This window comes from Mugil cephalus, chromosome 15 (assembly GCF_022458985.1).
Source record: "Mugil cephalus isolate CIBA_MC_2020 chromosome 15, CIBA_Mcephalus_1.1, whole genome shotgun sequence".
NCBI lineage: Eukaryota > Metazoa > Chordata > Actinopteri > Mugiliformes > Mugilidae > Mugil > Mugil cephalus.
Window position 1 is genome coordinate 5,674,486 of NC_061784.1, and position 7,508 is coordinate 5,681,993.

Sequence of the window (7,508 nt, forward strand, 5' to 3'; positions counted from 1 at the left end):
TGTTCTGAAAATTTAATAAAATATCATTTAAAAAAAAATACTGAGCTGCAAAACCATAAAGACAAATACGGATGGCATCATGTGTCTCACAAACAAGGGAGTTATACTTAGTTATAACACGACTATTTCAAAATTTCCAATGTCTTAATTCTGAGAAACGTTTCACATTAAATAATGTCCAACATTATCAGTCAAGTTACTGCAGAAAGGCCGTCAGCTTCACATCCTACTGCAGCATCAGACTGGTAAAAGACACAAAACATTTGATTTGTGGTTAGAGACTTAAAAGCAGCCTTACAGGGTTTGTTTTTGTTGCTACGGCAACTGTTGCTGTTCCTGTGTATCCGTGGTTGTTAAGGACGTTTTCATGACTGTGGTCATGCTGAGCTATTTCTTGGCAGATGCTTTTAAGCTGTAATAGATGAATCCTAAATGGAGTGATATTCTTTTAACCGTATCTGCCAACAACACAGTGGGTAAGAAATGCAGCGGCCTATTTGTGCAATAAGACAGCAATAAAAACCAGTTTTTGACACAGCAAAACACAGAAATCTACTAATACAACACCATTAGTTGAAGAAGCAAGTGTTCCAGTGTTATAGGGAGGTAGGTGAGGATTTAATGTTCCCTGTTAGACAAGACGCTTCAGGATGTTCTTTACTGCCAGCACCTGTGCAACAGATGCCTGGACAGCTTCTTGACAACAACATAAAGCTGTTTGTCATTGTGAACGTGTCACCGAGGCCCTGTAAAGTGAAATTTATGCATTGGGTCTTAATGCCTCCATGACACACTGTGCCTTATGGGTGCGCAGGTAGTTTATTTTGATTTTCATTGCTTGAACAATCAATAAAGCTGTTAGCTGGGGGGAAAAAAATCATGTGAGCCCAAAGGGTAAAAGGTCAGGACTCATTAAATTGATCCTGTCCTAATTTCTTTGCGTATCAGTAGCATAGCTGATGACTTCCACACTACGCTGTGCCCTTGGGATGCTCTTGATAGCTTGTAATTGTTGCACACTAAACACCCCCCCTCAGATGTTCACAGACACAGCTGTGACCTGCTCCATAATACCAACTGTGGTTTTTATTGCGTTATCAATCCAGATGACAATGTAAATGCTGTACATCTTTAGGCACAGAGGCATACAGAGTGTTTTTTTAACTCCTTAAACTATTTTTTTTTTCATTTGTCACTTAACAGGTTTTCCTAAAAACCTACATGCACAGCAAACAAATAATGGAAGGACTTAAGGATTCATTTTAGTGACTCACTTGTAAATCAGTAGCCATCTGTTGCTGCCTCTGCTTCTCATATGTTGCCATCTTGTGGACAATTTAAAATCTGTCATTCTTCATTAGCACTAATACACCAATTAAAATAGTGGAACAGGCCTGAATCAAATGAGTTAAATGAATGACAGTTTCAGTCTTCGCCGCTTTAACCATCGACACAACCGGCATGAACACGTTTCAAATGTAACTCCATTTTTATTCCGCAGTAATGCATATTTTTAAGATCACGACGTCCACTATATTTAACTAGCTGTTTTTCCGTGCTGCACCAATGAATACACCAGACTAGGATCTAATATGATGCTTATTAAACATAAACTAACTTTGCCATGAATATTGGGGATTTGCATAATAACCACATTTACATTTGTACTTTTACTAATGCAACTAATTTAAGCACATTATGTTTTTCACAAAAACATGTTTTAAACTTTTTCTGCAATTTTCTGCATTAATGTGCCATTTGAAAATATAATTCTAAATGGTTCTTTTGTAAACTGCTTTTGACATTTTGGTCCTTGGAAAACTATGGGATGGAGGAGACGTGTTGTTTCTCATGTTGGGTCTAAAGAAATATTGGTTTGATTTATGACGTCTTTCTTTTACTCCTGATAATAAAAGGACATGAAATAATTTCTTAAAGCATCACAATTTTTTCCACATGTGCTAAAAATGTGCACAGTACTGTACATTGGCTAAGACTATCACTCTTCTTCATGTAAGTGCCACTTACAGTTAACACACAGTAATATACTGAACATTTATTTTTGTTTTTTTCCCCTACAACTGAAATATGACAATTACTTTTACTTCTAGTACTTGGGGTTTTATAGAGGAGTATCAGGCATTTGCTTTATGACATCAGAAATGTGAAAATACATGAGGAGCTGTAGTCACTTATTACTGCCACCAGTGGGAAACCTAACGCTGGTAAAAAGGCAACTGCTTGTCTGCTGTGTGCTATTGTGTTGTACAGTTTAAGCAAATGTGATGTTGTGCAATGGTCTCATTTAAACAGCTGTCAAACAATAAAACATAAATATATCTTAGTTTCACATAAACAGGGTGCACTTCCACATAATGTAAGACTGCTGACATATGTGAGATTTAAGAAATATTACCAGGATGGAGATCAGATGAGATAGTTGCTACCAGAGAATCTCAGGCCTTCACTCTGAGGGCCAGTGGACTAACCTTCTTGGACTTCCTCCTGTGGTTCCTGCTCCAGAAACGCTCATGTAGCGGTGATCAGTTCTGAACTACTGGCTCAAGATGGAGCCAAATCCTCAGTGCAGGGGCGGCCTGGCAGCCTCCAGCACCTGAGGCATTTATGTGCAGGCTCATATTAAGAGTGACGTCCCTCTTGGTTGTTCAAGTGCACACCACCTAACGTCCTCATGTTTTGTGTTTGCTGGTTTAAAAAGCTAAACAACTTCAGGGAAATGTACACGTGAGAGAGTAATTTACATTAAAAATAACATCTTGACACACTTCGATCAGACTGTAGGGAATCCTAAACCACCGACAACACAGTGAACCAAAATAGACCAGCAACCTCTACTTAACCGTTAGATGGCCAACACACTTACCCAGACTGGCGAAAACCACCCATTCATCACACTGCTCTGTAACCCAGATTGCATTTTTCACACCATATTTTCATGACAAGCCATCATCCATCAGCTGTATGCTGCACACACCAAAAGAAATGGATATTCAGTCATGCTGAACAGTCTTCTGTTTTTACTTTAAGGTTTGTGCGGTGACTGACAAGTCTCAGACAGGTTTTGTGAACATAGGGTGGTAGTTCTGATACGTGTCAATTTCAAACAAATCGTCTAGAGTTTGTCATCATTATTTTAATAATTACTGTTTTTAAATCTCTAAAGATAAAAGTGATGTCAATCACTGATCTGTGTCCTTATCCCATCATCAGGCAGGGGATTTAAGTGACTTTGAACGTGTTGTTGGTGCCAGACGCGCTGGTCTGAGTATTTCAGAAACGAAACTGCTGATCTACTTGGCTTTTCACGCACAACCATCTCTAGGGTTTAGGTTTACAGAGAAAGATCCGAAAAAGAGAAAATATCCAGAGAGTGGCAGTTGTGTTGATGAAAATGCCTTGTTTATGTGAGAGGTCAGAGGAAAATGGGCAGACTGGTTAGAGTTGATAGGAAGGCAACAGTAACTCAAATAACCACTGGTTACAACCAAGGAATGCAGAATACCATCTCTGAACGCACAACACATCAGACCTTGAAGAAGATGGGCTACAGCAGCAGAAGACCACCACTTTGGGCCCCTTAGTACCAACTGAGCATGGTTTAAATGCCACAGCCTACCTGAGTATTGTTGCTGACCATGTCCATCCCTTTATGACCACAGTGTACCCATCTTCTGACGGCGACTTCCAGCAGGATAATGCACCATGTCACAAAGCTCATCTCAAACTGGTTTCTTGAACATGACAATGAGTTTACTGTACTCCAATGGCCTCCACAGTCACCAGATCTCAGTCCAGTAGAGCACCTCTGGGATGTGGCAGAACGGGAGATTTGCATCATAGATAGTTGTGCGGGCGACAAATTTGCAGAAACTGTGTGATGCTATCATGTCAATATGGACCAAAACCTCTGAGGAATGTTTCCAGACCCTTGTTGAAAGTATGCCACGAAGAATTGAGACAGTTCTGAAGGCAAAAGGGTCTCCAAACTTTCACTAGCAAGGTGTACCTAATAAAGTGGCCAGTGAGTGTATACATCCCTGTCTCTCTGTGCGTCCTTAGTCAGTCATCAGATGCAGGATCAAAGTTGACTTTTGGATTAGAAACAGGTGGCTGCAGAGGCATGAACAGGGTCAGCTAACCTTGTCTAACCTGTGTGTGTGTAAATAACTGAAGTCTAAAATCGCAACTCATGGCAAAAGAAGTCAGAGCTTTAAAACACAGGGAGAAAGTGTAATCAGCTGTGTAGCATATGATGGTGATCGTGCGTTATTTACCCACTCGTGATTCTGGGACATTTTGTTCAAAAAATATAGAGAGCCTGATACGTGAATCGAAAGGTTTTGTCTGCTTAGGTGTATGAGTTATCAGCATTACCAAATGTGTTTTATCTTTTACAGTTGTTGCTTGAAATCTTGCTGCAGGATATGGGCTGATGGTGGTTTAAACCTGATGGACACCAGTGAAGCGACAGTGGTGAAGAACTGCAACAAAAGAAAAGCCAAGAATGAGACCCATGTCCTTACTTGAGAGAGAAGGGCAGAAAATAATTACAGACATCCAGCAAACAGAAAACTGCTAGGTTTAAAAAAAAAGAGGAAAAAAAAGAACGAGGACTCTTCAGTCTATGCCCACAGCAATCCATTTAATTCATTAGTAGACCTAATTAGCTCATGAGCATGTAAACACACCAACTCAGTTTTAAACACATTTTTAGTCTTGTTTTGACATGGAACTAAAACTGAATATTCCTAAAACCCTCTAAAGTCTAATAATGTTTTTTTTTTTTCAAAAATTCAATTTACAATGTACTACTCATCACCTGGAAAGAAATTTTGTTACAGTACATGCCTACAGGATAACACTGTAAGTAAATCCTTTGTTTACTTAAAAAACTTTACCCCTGCCAAAGTTAAATATCTGTTTAATAACACACTTATGTTTTCAGTAATTGAGGAAAACGAGAAGAACCCCTGATTTATTTTCATCACTGTAGCCGGGCTCACAGAGTTGTAGCTCTGAGCTATCTATTCCCTCAACTCTCTGTAGTAATGCCTTCACCAGTTTATTTACTCACAAAATTGTAGCCTGCCATGAAAGAATTCAAGACATCCTTCTGACAACTATCAAAGATGAATCATCAAATACACTGGACTTCTAATCTCTATTTAGACTGCTTCTCTCAATAGATGTCTATTGGCTTCCTTCAACAATTATTGAATCTAAACCATCACCATGTTTTTTGATGCCATTCCTTTAAAGGAAGGATCTATTTCAAACCTTCCCTTTACATCTTAATCAGTTATGCTCGTGGTTTTTCAGTCAGGCTTCAGAGTGGATCATAGTAGTGAAATCACAGTGTTTAAATCTCCTCATTGCCTCAGCCATTGGGCGTGTGTTTGAACTGGCACTACAGATCACAATCCAAACCTTGAAGTGTCATCAGGATTATTTAGTCTAGTTTGAACCTTATTTATCAGATTGTACATATCGACAATGATTCTTACTCATAGAGTTCCACAGGGTTCTATGCTGGGACCAATACTTTTCTCCTTATGCATGCTTCTCATAGGATTATTATTAACAAAATTATTAGGAAAGACTGCATACATTTCCATTGCTACGCAGATGAGACCCAGCTATATTTATGAATATATTCATACATTTATGAAGCCAGATAAAACATATCCATTAGTCTAACCAGTGAAGTGAAGTTACTTTATAGTACCTTTCATTTTCCAGCTATACTCACTCTTGATGATGTGCGTACACTGACCTCAAGAATTACATTTTTGGAAGTATATGGCCTTTAATTCACACATGTAACAGGTGATTAGGGCTGCCTTACTTCACCTGTCTCAGAGTTGATGAAATAATTGGAAATATTCTAACTGACCCAAAAACACAGCAGCAAGAGCATTAATGGGAATTAGCAACAGAGATAAAAGAGAAAATACTGATCCACTTTTCTCTTCAATGGCTCCCTGTAAAATCCAGAATTTAAAATGGCCCGGTTATGTTTGACGTCCTTAAAGGCTGAGTTCCAGCATATTGTAAAGGCCTAGTACCATAATACATCAACAGGTCACTTCTCTTTCAAAGTGCAGACTTTTGTGTAGTTAGAGTTTCAAAAAGTTGAAGAAGGACTTCCAATTTGGCTTTTTAAGGATAGGCTTAAAACCTCCCTATTTGAAAAAACTAAGTTTGGCTACTTATACTGCAAAAGCTTTACGTTTCTGGCTGAATTTCCATAAGCATTTCAGCATTTGTCCTCTACTCATGCGTTCATATTCTACTGTATGGCATCATGTCAGTTTCTCTCTCTCTCCCCCGCCTTCTTCTTTCTGTGAGTGTTTCTCAGTTTGGCCCTGGCCCCAACAACCTGCCCATTCCTCGTAGCTTACACGTATTCTTTCCTAACCAACTATTATGCATAACAGCATATGGTACGTCATATAATAATACATAAAACCAGCCATCTTACCTGTAATATAACAACTATTGCCAGTGAGTTATCTGCATGGTTGTTCCTGTACATTCTTTTATAAGTCGCTCTACTAGCACACTGAATACTCACCTCTCTGCCATACTATACATTAGCTAGTATCTTGAACTCTTATTTGTATCATGCATTCTGTATTCATGCTTTATCCAGATTTACAGTATGCATACATTTATCTGGTTCCTCCGTTCTTCTCCTTCTCTTTCCCATTCTCTTCACTCCCGTCTTTCTATTTTTTCTGTTTCTACATAGCCGACCTCAAGCAGATGAGTTCCCTTATATATATGTTTCCTGCTCAAGGGTTCTTCCTATTAAAAGGAAGAAAGAAAGACATTTGTCCTTGCCACCAACAAAATTCTCTGGGGGATCTGTGAACATTTTTGAGACAATTTGGATTTTTGTTGACACTACCTAAGTAAAGTTTAACCCTAATCCTCCCGTGCATTCTGAATTCTAAACAACACTTTAGCTGATATTGATTGTTTTATGTTGACGGTCACAGGAACAAAATGTTCTTATATTGCAAATGCACCCATGACCTGAGAAGCTACTAATCTCTTTGCAGAACAGAGAAACTCTGCGTTCTGGCAGTTTGGCTGAGCCTCAACTTTTTCATCCTGAACCAAACACCGCCCGGAAGGTGAAGCTCAAAGAGAGATCATAAACCCAGACTATCTCCAAGGCTCCACCACCCAGCTCCACTCATCTGTCCCCTTCGTTGTACTGTCTGTGCCGCTTCCATCAGGGCCTGGAACACCTGGAACCTCAAAGATAATGTTCTTCAAGCTCTCATTAACTTCAGCTGAAACTATCAACTCTGATGCAGTCACCCAGTCAAGCTATTTCTCAACACTACAGGAGAGAGGATGGAGACTAGAGATGGCATCTATAAAATCAATAATGTTCCAGTCTACATGGAGAATGAGCCATGATATTATTGGATGTTTTTGATAGAAACGTGGAAGCAGAGCATTAGATGGCACCACTG